The sequence below is a fragment of the Loxodonta africana genome, chromosome 4 (genome assembly GCF_030014295.1).
Source record: "Loxodonta africana isolate mLoxAfr1 chromosome 4, mLoxAfr1.hap2, whole genome shotgun sequence".
Classification (NCBI taxonomy): Eukaryota; Metazoa; Chordata; class Mammalia; order Proboscidea; family Elephantidae; genus Loxodonta; species Loxodonta africana.
In genome coordinates, this window is record NC_087345.1 from 155696310 (window position 1) to 155709189 (window position 12880).

Consider the following 12880-nt stretch of genomic DNA (forward strand, 5'->3'; position numbering starts at 1 on the left):
CTTTATACCAGAAAGAGTTAGTCGACATGCAACAATCTCAAAAGGTAGCATATATATGATCAGGAACTGACGAACTGAAGGAAGAAGCCCAAGCTGCACTGAAGGCACTGGCAAAAAACAAGGCTCCAGTTATTGATGGAATATCAATTGAGATGTTTCAACAAACAGTTGCGGTGCTGGAAGTGCTCGCTTTTCTATGCCAAGAAATTTGGAAGACAGTTACCTGGCCAACCAACTGGAAGAGATCCATATTTATGCCTATTCCCAAGAAAGGTGATCCAACTGAATGTGGAAATTATTAAACAATATCATTAATATTACATGCAAGCAAAAAGTTTGCTGAAGATCATTCGAAAGTGGCTGCAGCAGTATATTGACAGGGAACTGCCGGAAATTCAGGCCAGTTTCAGAAGAGGACCAGGGTTATTATTGCTGATGTCAGGTGGATCCTGGCTGAAAGCAGAGAACACCAGAAGTATGTTTACCTGTGTTTTATTGACTATGCAAAGGCATTTGATTGTGTGGATCATAACAAATTATGGATAACATTGCCAAGAATGGGAATTCCAGAACACTTAATTGTGCTTATGACACCTGTACATAGCTCAAAAAGTTGTTTGGACAGAACAAGGGGATACTGAGTGGCTTAAAGTCAGGAAAGTTGTGTGTCAGGGTTGTATCCTTTCACCATACCTATTTAATCTGTATGCTGACCAAATACGCTGAGAACCTGGACTATACAAAGAAGAATGGGGCATCAGCATTGGGGTGAGACTCATTAAAAACCTGTGTTATGCAGATGACACAACCTTGCTTGCTTAAAGTGAAGAGGCCTTGAAGCACTTACTGATGAAATCAAGGACCACAGTCTTCCGTATGAATTGCACCTCAACATAAAGAAAACAATAATCCTCACAACTGGACCAATGAGCCACATCAGGATAAACGGAGAAAAATCGAAGTTGTCAAGGATTTCTTTTTACTTGGATCCACAATCAACATCCATGGAAGCAACAGTCAAGAAATCAAAAGACACATTGCACTGGGCAAATCTGCTGCAAAGGATCTCCTCAAAGTGTTAAGCAAAGATGTCACCTTGAAGACTAAGGTGCGCCTGACCCAAGCCATGGTATTTTCAATCACATTGTATGCGTGTGAAAGCTGGACAAAGAATAAAGAAGACTGAAGAAGAATTGATGCCTTTGAATTGTGGTGTTGGTGAAAAATATTGAATATACCATGGACTGCCAAAAGGACGAACAAATCTGTCTTGGAAGAAGTACAACTAGGATGTTCATTAGAAGCGAGGATGGCGAGACTGCTTCTCACATACTTTGGACATGCTGTCAGGAGAGATCAGTCCCTGGAGAAGGACATTATGCTTGGTAAGGTACAGGGTCAGAGGAAAAGAGGAAGACCCTCAATGAGATGGATTGACATAGCAGCTGCAACAATGGTCTCAAGCATAACAAAGACTGTAAAGATGGCGCAGGATCAGGCAGTGTTCTGTGTTACATAGGGTCACTATGAATTGGAACTAACTTGATGGCACTTAACAACAACAACATGGTAATTCTCATGTTTAACTTTTTGAGGAACTGTCAAATTGTTTTCCACAATGGCTGTACCATTTTACAAGCCTACCAACAATGAATGAGGGGTACAATTTCTCCATTTCCTCTTCAACACCTGTTATTTTCCTTTTTTTTTTTGATCATAGCCATCCTAGTGGATGTAAGTGGTATCTCATTGTGGTTTTGATTTACATTTCTCTAATGACGAATGACATTGAGTTATCTTTTCATGTGCTTCCTTGCCATTTGTATAGCTTCTTTGGGGAGATGTCCCTTCAAGTCTTTTGCCCGTTTTTTGATTGGGTTGTTTATCTTTCTGTTGTTAGGTTGCATGAGCTCTTTGCATTGACATTTTACGAAGTCTTTATCACTCACATATTTGCGGATAGTATCTCTAACATATCCTACATAAATGTTATATATATTGTTTTGTTTTTCTGCCCAAATGAATTGTTACATGTTCAGTTTATTCATTTAGATGAGTTGATTATTAAAATAAGTAATAAAAGAGGGCATATAGAAAAGTGTGTTCAGAGCAGTTTGGCTAACTTTGGTTAAATGCGGAATTACACTCCAAGAGTCCTCTGACTCATTGTGAAACCAGCCTGGCCTCAAGGAAGGACAGAGTATTGGGAAAAATATGCAACTCACATTGTCCTCCCTTGATCGCGTCTTCTCTGTCTCTTAGTCATCTGACTGCAGTTAAAGTAACATTTATTGCTCTCTGCTTAATGTTGTAGAACAGACAATCAGGAAACCATTAAAGCCAAGACAAAGAGTAATCTTAGAAGTAGTGAAGTGTCCTAACAAGCCTTCCCCCTCACTTTGCTATAATTGGTTTAAGGCAGAGGAAATAAAGTATTAAGCAGCTTCTTCCCTACCCTGAAATACATGACTGTAGTTGAAGTGTAAGATAGAAAGTTTGGACCCCAAAAGTGTCTTCTGTATAGAAAGGCTTGGGAATGATATAGCTAGTGAGTTTTGGGGGGCCTGCTCAAGTCCCTGAGCCTAAGACTCCAATGAATTTTGGATGGGGGAAGTGTGGAAACACGGTGGTACCAGCCATCCTTCTTCATTGTGCAACTCTTCTTTTCTGTCAGAAAGGGACACTAACCATCTATTTGTCTCATAGATTTCTTCTCAGGAAACAGCGATGTTGCTGACAGGGGAACTCGGTATGGAAATTGAGGGGCTTAAGTCACATTTCACCTCATTCCATCTTCTTTTCACTAAGTTGTCTTCAAGTTTAATGCATAGTTGTTTTCTTCTTTGAAAAACATACTGTGGTATTCAGACCAAATATGCAGACATTGCCTTTTGAGTAGACCGAGTACAGATTCTTCCCTACAGCATCCCCTGCAAAGGGTATTTTGGGAAAATGAATTGCACATGGTGTCCTTCTCAGACCATCCTAGCAATCTCCTCGTGGTGGTCAGTTCGTGGGCTGCTTCCTGGGAGATTTAGATTGAGATAGTCACCAAGCCGTATAGGTTATGCCTTTGAAATCTCTCTCTCATCTTTTCTTTGGAATGCTACCCTTGTCTTCTCCTCTCTGTGTTGCCATAACCACCACTTTTTAATCTAGACTCTCATTATCCATGCTTGGATTTTGGCACTGGTCTTGCTAGCTAGCTTGCCTGATTCCTCGCTAGGGGAATTTAAGTGGCTTCCTACTTTCTTATTGTATGAAGTGCATACACCACTGCCCAGCTTTAAAGTGCTTGCTCACCGGACCCGAAACTGCCTCTGCAAGCATATTTTGTGCCAGGACTCTTCATTACACTCTGATCTGATATGGCCAATGTCCTTATTGTCCCCAGAACTTGTCTCCTAACATCTTATTTGCCGTCCTTTTTTGGTGGAATGTCCTTTTTCCATCCTTCTGCCTATTCAAATCTTACTCAAACTCAAGACCTTGTCTTCCAGGAAGCCTCCACTCTCACTAGAAATTTCTCTCGGGCTTAATGACTATATCAAAAACTCAGTGCAGTTTTGCATTGACTTCTATTGCTCACCAACTGTTTCAAAGCTTCTTTTTCCAATTAGATAATTGGTTTCAATGACGATGATTCTGTTCTATACTACTTTAGTCTGTTTAGAATGGCCAAAACGGTTCTGGTCCCCTAATAATTCTCAGTAAATACTTGTTGCTTGATTAATTCTGTATTTTCCGGTACTGAAGAAGACAAGTCAGTTCCACAAGTGCCTTGCTTGTTCTGTTTTTATAGTTACGCTAAGATATTTTAAACATGGAAACCCTGGTGGCCTAGTGGTTAAGAGCTACAACTGCTAACCAAAAGGTTGGCAGTTCGAATCCACCAGGCGTTCCTTGGAAACCCTATGGGGCAGTTCTACTCTGTCCTGTAGGGTCACTATGAGTCAGAAAAACTCTACAGCAGCTGGGTTGGTTTTATTTTAAACATGTTTAGAGGACTGTCTGGGTATTATAGGTGCCGGATAATGTGGCTTAAGCTACTCGTTTGAAAATTCCTTTATTAGTAAAAAATTCCTTATTAACCTTTGTTCCCTTTAAGTGCCACTGAAATTTTCCCCTCACCCTACCTCCTGCCTTGTGGGAGAGCTAAGTCCTCTCATATGCAAGGATTTCCACCTGAGTATTGTGTTGCTTTCACCCCATTTCCCCCCACAGGCTTTTCAGTCAACACATTTACACCGAGATCTTTTAGGACATTGTCACTACTTGTGGATTTAAGCATACCACGTAAATTCACAAACATCATGAACCCTGAAACATAATCTCATTGTTCTAGTATCAAAAGGAGCAATTTCATTAAATCCTAAGAAGCACTGATTATTGGTTTCCCTATTAAACCCAAACCAAACCCAGTGCTGTCAATTCTGACTCATAACAACCCTATAGGACAAAGCAGAACTGCCCCATAGGATTTCCAAGAAGCACCTGGTGGATTTGAACTGCTGACCTTTTGGTTGGCAGCTGTAGCACTTAACCACTACACCACCAGGGTTTCCCTGTTTCCCTACTACACAACAAGAATTCGTTAACAATGAAGCTCAATGATCAGTGTCAACACCTTCCTCAAATGAGTTTACTGTTAATTTATCACTAGCCCAACTTCTTAAGAAAATTACTTGACGTATTTTGTTACCTATTTTCTCTTCAGTTAAGTTAAAAAGAGAGAGAGAGAGAGATTGAACTGTTGACACAGTAGTTTCTGACTAACCTACACCACTGGCCCACCCAATTTCATTGTATTGTTGAGGTTAAAGAATTTAGCTTAACCTTAATTTCTCAGTAATGGGTATTTGCTTTTAGTTCACTTGTAAAGCATCAAATCACTTCTGAAACATTCTCTTAAGAAGTAAATCAGTGAGGCAAATGGATTTAAACAGATTTCAAAGGGAACATCCATAATACAGATGCACCCAGAATTCCCAAACTTCGTTAGGAGTGTTTTGCTTCTCCAATCATTCCTTTGTAAAATTCAGGAAAATTCCATAGTTCCAAAAGCCTTGGTCTATTTCATTATCCTTTTAGTCACTAACTCTAGGATTCCTTTCCCATGTCCCCAGTTGATTTCTGCCATTTTAGGAGATTTATGACAGAGTTTAGATGTAGAAAGAATACAAAGATAGAATTCCTTACTTCTTAGAGAGGTTATTTGTATCCCAGAATTAAATTTGATTAACAGCGAGTGCTGAAGTTTCAGTGTATTTTTACTGAAAAAAAACAAAACAAAACTCAAATCTTGTCTGGTTGGTGTACAAGGAATGTGGGAATTAGCAGGAGATTTACATTTGGGTATCTGAGCTTCTCTCTTACAAAGTGGCCTTCCCTTTGCAGGGAGGAGAGTGAGGTAGTACGTATTGTTGAAGCTTTCATGGGTGACTGGAGAAACAGAAGGGGGTTCAGTAGGCTGAGGAGACCAGCCCTTCTGTCCCACAGGCAGCCGTCCTGCCTGCTGCCTAAAACCAATAGACTTTGTGTTCTTCGGCCTCTCTGTCCACGGCTGTGTCTCGGTTCTCCTCCAGTTGTTTGTTTTGGAAATGTCGCAATAAAAAACTAAAGAGAGGATATTAGAGAAGGCCTCCTTGAGAAAGTTACAAATCCTCTGGGGACATAAAGCCTCATGCATGTGGCCTCTGATAAGAGGAAATCGCTAGATAATATTTGCTTATTCTATATTCCCTGAGGAAAATAAAATAGAAACAGGAACAAAATGTAAAAAAAAAAAAAAATCTGTTATTCGTCCACTTAGTGAAGGCTTCTATTTTAGTCATTTTGGTCAAACAAGGGGATAGGGACATTGGATCTTGAGCTGCCTTGATGCCCTGGTTTGCACTGGACAGATTTGCTGGGAAGTCCAGGAGTCCGATGCTTATTTCGGGGAGGGGTGAGACCCAGTTTGCCCCCACCAAGGCTGGACCAGCTCTTTCTTTGGAGGACTTGGCAGGGCTGTCCCTTCATGAACTCATCCTCCAGGTCTGTCTGCCTCCATCTGAGCATTTCTGGTGTAGAGTGAGTTTGGGGACAGGCTTGCAGACTTGGCTAAGGAGGAGAAAGGGTAAACATCAGTCAACTTTCCTCACAAGGCACGGTCTTGTTTGTGCACTCGCAGGGGCCCTCTCTTCCCTAATCTTTTTGCGCATCACTCTGGAAAGGTTTTGGCACAGGCTCAACAACTGCCACAAGAATCCATGAACCAGAGCCAAACCTTACGTCACTGAGAAGATGAAACACTGTGCAAAGCCCGAAGCCACAGGGCGCAGAGCTCAGGGGAGAGAGGGGGTGCTGGCTGCGTCCGAGGCAGTGACCCTCTCCAGGACCCTCTGCCCCGCAGCCAGAGCAGGAAATGCCTCCCAAGGAGTGGATACATTACTCAGAGCTCATCACAGAAAGGACTCTACTTCCCCAGAGAGTTGTTTATTTTTCCTCCTAATTACCCAAGCGTAAGAGTGTCTTTTCTGAAATGTTGATTTGGAGATCCGGAATTTAGATTTGTGAGGCAGTCTTCATTTAGCTTGCAGGAGTTAGACCCTACACTGCAGAGGGACATGGGATTCCAATAACCTCAACCTGGAAGAGGCAGGAAGAAGAGTCAGGGAATGGCAGAATTGTTGACGTTTACAAAGGAGTTATGAAGGTGGACAAAAACCGACCAATAACCATGAAAGGAGGGTGCCACTACATTAAAATAAGAGGACTTTAGCAAGACACTGTCCCTTAGCCATCCAAAGGGGTCACAGTGGGATGAAAGTGATTAATTATACTTTAAATCTCAGAGGAAGATTCCTCTAATGTTATAGTTGACAGAAATGAAGAATGAACTTTATTATCTGATCTGAAGCGGGGAGTCGGAAGTTGCTGAAGAGATACATATGGCTGATAGGGAGGAAGAAACAAGAACAAGTCTAAAATAAGCCCAGGAAAGGTTTATTTTGAAAAAAAAATTTTTTTTTTTTTTGGTCTAAAAGCAATAGAATGCTACCCTGTTTGGACTGGCTGTTTATTTATTTATTTTTTAAAGTTAAGAAGAACAACAACAATAAAGTACTAACCAGGTATCCAGGTCCTCTGCAGAGCTATGCCACCAGAGAAGCTCCTTTTGAGACTTTCTCAGGTGTACTTTGTGGAACTACCAACATGCTCCTTAGTCCAGATACTTGGAGAAGTAGATGGCAAAGTGAGATTTATGTGCAAAAAGGAAAATAGAGAAGGATCTAGGAAAGTCTGGAAAGCCATCAACCACTATGCAAGTCTGACCCTGAGTGAAGGAGAGAGGGAAGGAAGGTTGGGTGGAAATGTCCAAGACAGTAGTGCAGTTTAAGGAAGGTTCAGCAAAGTGGTTGAGTCATTGAGCCAAAGTCAGCTGTCAGAGGAGTCTCCTTGGTGTGGCCTGCTGTGCTTAGTCATTGGCCAAGAGCAGCCTGTGGAAGTGACCTTGGGGCATACACAGATTTCAGAGCAGCAGTTGGGCCCCGTGGTCAATCACACTTCCTGTGTGTAGTTGGAGGTTTACAAGACTACACATTCTTATGGACACCATAGTTATTCACTGGAGTGTTCACATTAGCAGTACTGTCTTCTATGGAACTGGAAAATCATTGTTCCAACCCTCTCATTTTGCAGATGAAGAAACTTGGCTACATGGGGCTTGATGACTTTCATGACTGAGCAGTCCTTGGGTGATGGAGCTGATTCTCTCCCTAGGACATTCAGGTCTCCTGGCTCCTTCTCCAGTGCTCTTTCCACCATGCTAACTGTATTAACAAAGTTGTGTGCTAGATCACAATTTCTAAAAAATAATGTTGATATTTCTGATGATAAAAATTGTATACATTTAGAAAAATTGGAAAATATGGAGAAGGAATAAGAAGGGGAAATATTACTCAAACCCCTCGTTTCTTAACATTTTAGTGTATTTCTTTAAAGTTTTTTCCTATGCATTTTTTACTTATTGAAGCTTATACTGTATAAAACTTGGATCTTGATTTTTTTCATATGATATCATAATACAGACATTTCCCATGCTGCATCTATTTCATAAACTTAATTTGAATGACTACATAACTCATTCATCTTTTGATTCAGTTGCTATGAACTATGTGAGAAAACATTAGAGAAAAATTTAAGAACATTTAAGCCGAGCATAACCGTCCAAAGAAAAGTCTCTGAAACTCGTTGCTTCTGCTTGGAATATTTACCAGGTGGCCAAAATTTGTAGCAATTCTTCCAGTTAATTCCTTGGCATATCCTCCCTTCTGACTTTAAGAGAAAAACTTCAGACAGACTTTTAAAACTTCAGAATAGAGTTTGACTTACTTGTTCTCCACCGTTTCACTGCTTTGTGTGCCCACTTCTTCATGTTTTGGAGGTTTTTTTTTTTTTTTTTTTTTTTAAATTGTTGTTAGCTCTTGGAAGTTGAAAATGGGTTTGCAGTTTTTAGAGTAATTGGCTTGGTTAAGGAAAGTTCTTCCCAGCCAGTCGCTTTCCAAGCAACTCTGTATATTTCAGGAGAAGATGGGCTAAAAATAGCTAAAGCATGGGCTTAGGCTTCAGAGAGATCTGAGTGTGAATCTCAGCTTGGTTGGTGGTCATGAGATTGTGGATAAATTACTTAATCTTTATGATACTCAATTTATTATCTATGAAATGGGAATAATACAATATATCTCATCTGGCTTATGGAAAAATCAAAAGGATGTAATTAAGGAAAATACTTCACACTGATCTTGTATACAAAAAGAGTAATAAATCACACCACCATTATTATTCTCTCAGGCTTTAGTCTGTTTTTTTTTTTTTTTTTTAATAATATTTTATTGTGTTTTAGCTGAAGGTTTACACAGTGATTTAGGTTTCCATTCACCAATTATTCGGTTAATGTTTTATTATTATTATTGTTTTTTATTCTGTTAGTGATTTTACCAGAATGACGTATCTTGTCCACGCAGTAAACCCAGACATTTCCCTTTCCTTGTTGATGACTGCAGACGAAGTAGTTCTGCCAGCACCTATCTCCAATTGATATGCTCCATCATGGATCAACCGGATATGGGCTACTACTGCAAATACATGGAAATCTTGGAATAAAACACTGAGTATCCAGTCTGTGACATATTCTTGAGCTATTAATTTTGATTAAGGTCTCCTGTAACTAGGGAATATTTGTTGGTAGCTTTGTATATAAACTAATATGCCTCAGTGTCAGAATTGGATACTCAAGCTTCTGGTGCAAGTAATAGAGAGTCCAAAACCAGTTGCCATCAACTCTACCCTGACTCATGGTGACCCTATGTATGTCAGAGTAGAACTGTGCTCTGTAGGGTTATTATTGATTTTTGTATTTATGTATTTATTTTTATAGTTGTAAAAACTCCATATGGTTTTCAAAGGCTGAGTTTTCAGAAGTGGATTGCCGGGTCTTTCTTGTAAGTCATCTCTGGGTGGATGGAACCTTCAACCTTTCAGTCAGCAGCCAAGAGCATTAACCATTTACAGCACCCAGGGAGAGCAGAAAGTCCAGTTTATCCTAATTCAAGGCCCTAATGTACTGCTTTTGACACATGGAGGAATCCCCCATATGTCCACCAGACTCTGGTAATAGAGGAAGCAGTCCTGTTCCATCCAGTCTTAGCTTGGTGTTATGGGGGACCGTGCTGCTGGGTGGAAGCTGGCTTTAGCCTACACTGCTAAAGCATAGTGGCTAGGGCAAAGCCCATTGCTCCAGTAGCTACAGTGACTGTGAGTGAGGCATCTTGCCCTAGTTGGAGTGATTCTTTGGCAATGGATGGCAATCCTCATTAATATACTCATGAAAAGTGCTCCCAGCCAAACTGTCAGGAACCCCATGGCTATGCTCTTCTATTGCCTCGTTCAGGATTTCCATGTGACATGAGGCTGATGCCCACAGCAAAAGCTGTGTGGGGTCTGCCACAGCATTTGGTGAGCTGGACTACGTCTTGTGGATAAACAAAAAACAAAACAAAACAAAAACCAAACCCATTGTAGTCAAGTCGATTCCAACTCATAGTGACTCTATAGGACAGAGTAGAGCTGCCCCATAGGGTTTCCAAAGAGCGGCTGGTGGATCTGAGCTGCCAACCTTTTTGGTTAGCTGCCATAGCTCTTAGCCACTGTGCCAGCAGGGTTTTATCTTGTGGATAGTATATTTAAAAATCCAGTGCACATTTGAAAATGTCTTTCATTTACGAAAAGTATAAAGGAATAATTTAGCTGGATATAAAATTTTTGGATTACAACTTTTCCCATTCAAAACCTAAGAGTGCTTCTTTGTCTTCTGATACTTAATGTTTCATAGAAATTGAAGGGCACACTAAGTTTTATTCCATTTTCAATAACTAAATATTCAATAAATATTTTTCCTAATGGGTGCTTATTGTAATCACCTGGGCTAGAGATTTCAATAATTTCTTCCTATTCTATAACTCTTTTTTAGAGCATTTGCTCCGTTTATAGCCCAGATGGGCTAGCTCTAATTACCATACGACACTGTCCTTTTGGGTACAGTTAATTGGACCATGGGTGAACAACTATCTGAAGTTGGGCCATCAATAATCTTTTCCAGAAATTTTTGAGTGGGGAACAGAGTTTGTTACCTGTAGGAAGTTAAGCTCAAAGATAGTGTACACTCCAGTGCTAAGGTTTCATTTGGGGGCAGCCATTCTGAACCATGTATAAACAAATAAGTAAGCAGAGAAGACAGTTTGTAGAGAAATTTGAATGAACAGTCACAGATGAGAGAGAGAGGTGGAGGGAGGGAAAGAGGAAGGAAGAGAGAGAGTGAGAGAGAAGGAGAAAAGGACGAAAGGAAGGAAGGAGGGAGAGCGAGAGAGAAAGAGGGAGAGAAAAAGAGTGAAAGAGAGAAAAAGAGAGAGAGAAACTGCTTGATGATGGTTATTTTCCCCATGAAGCCCACCCAGTTTTGCTGTCGTCGGTTGACTTCTATGAGATTATGAGATTTTCTGGTATCCTCACCACGGATGCCTATTTAATCCACCTTGCAAAAGTTTTTGTTTCTTTCAACACATCGGCCAAGACATTTTTATAATCCATTTTTTCCCCCACCCCAAGACAGTACCTAACAGTGTATTTCTTTTAACTGATTTTTTTTGGAACACTCTTTTGATCTACATGCTTGGCACTTTATACCTTCTCAGGAAAGTTTGCTTCTATTTCAAATGTTCTGGTTTCTTTCTCAAAAACTACCACTTAATTTTAGGGTTGGAACATCTGTCCTATCTGTCAGCTCTCTCCTTCTTTTCAAATTTTCTCTGCATTCTGGAAGATTATTTCAATTTTGTTCTGTTTACTATATTAAATTATTTTCAGAGAGGTTTTCTTTCTGAAACGGTTTCTGTTTTTCTGGCCTGCTAACTTTCAGGGCCTCTTTTTGCTTTTTCTTGTTCCCTACTCTTTGGCTATAGTTCTAGAGAATGTTGCCTGCCCTTGGCCACATTCACTGTCCACTTGAATGCTGGTTATGATACCTCTTCAGATTTATATCTCAAGGATTTCTTGGTATGTATAAATTCTTAGCACAGTTTCCAGTGTGAAGGAGCACACCTTTGTTTATTTATTGACTTAAAATCCACATAACATAAATTGAAAATATAAATGCATCATGAGTTTGACTGTCATCCTTGCATAAGGACATGCTAATCTTTTCTGCATTGTTCCAGTTTTAGTATACGTACTGCAGAAGAAAGTGCAGTGCACATTTATTTAATGTGACTCTGATGAACTGAGAAGAGGTCACTTCCTGTTCTGTTTACTTCCCAGTTCTCTGAAAAACTAAATCGGGAAAGATCATGCTTTACAGGACCTTTTTATATTCTCCAAAGTCTGTAGGAGGATGACCACAGGTTCTTTCTCACCACTTCCTGCTCCATTGCATTGTGGGAGTTCTGTCCTATCTCTGAATGAATAGGAAGAGTTGGGGGGTATAGATTAGGGAGGGAGTGGGTGGAAGTGGCTGGCGAAGAGAATTTATTATTGATGCATCTCAAAAAGCAGAAGCCACATATATAGCGGAATGACCACCCTGGTTGTTACAGATGCCGAATCTCTGAGGCTGGTGACATACAGGACAAGATAAAACTCTTCTCTCCCTTCAGGTCTAAGGGGCTTCTGTGTTTCTTTACACAAAGCACAGGTGAGCAGCCTACTGTTTTTCCTAACTCAGCTGTATATACCCTGTAGTAAGTGTACATTCCTTCCAGGTTTGGGCAATTGACTGTTGTTGTTTGCCTCAGTTTTTCTCTTTATTTTAGGGACAGGTTGGTTTTCATCATATGGCTCATTTACTTAACAAATATTTGTTCAACATTACTTAGGCCAGGTACTCACTGACCTCTGGGGACACAGATATGTGATCCGTAGTCTCTGCCTGCAAGGAGTTCACAGTCTGATGGGAAAAAAATAAATCAGTAGCCATGGAGCTGACTCCAACTCTTGGCAACCTCATGTGTGCAAGAGTAGAACTATACTTTATCCAAGGGGATGAAAGCAGATGGAGAGCAACATGAGGGCTGCATCAGTGAGCTGGACGCTGCTTGGTCTCAAGCATAATAGATTGATTGATTTGGTGGTTCCATCTTCAGATAGGTCATATGAATGACCACATGTCAGGGAGGAGAAGGGAGAAGAATTTATCCACCATTGCTGAATGATTAGACATTCTCCACATGGGGTGACACCCTGCACATCTGGGTTATACACATGTGGGCACCTATGGAGTCCATCTCACATGTCAGAATCATCAGGGAAGTCCCAAGGCAGCAGGGGGACGCCAAGGTACAGGTAT

The 12880-nt window shown here is 40.6% G+C and overlaps 1 non-coding gene across 1 annotated transcript; it reads right to left on the reverse strand.

Annotated features, from left to right (window-relative positions):
• Positions 1-11680: 11680 nt before the first annotated feature.
• Positions 11681-11786, reverse strand: LOC111750883 (U6 spliceosomal RNA). The gene has a single exon (XR_002785940.2). It is a non-coding gene; the product is annotated as a U6 spliceosomal RNA (small nuclear RNA).
• Between the last annotated feature and the right edge of the window lie 1094 nt (positions 11787-12880).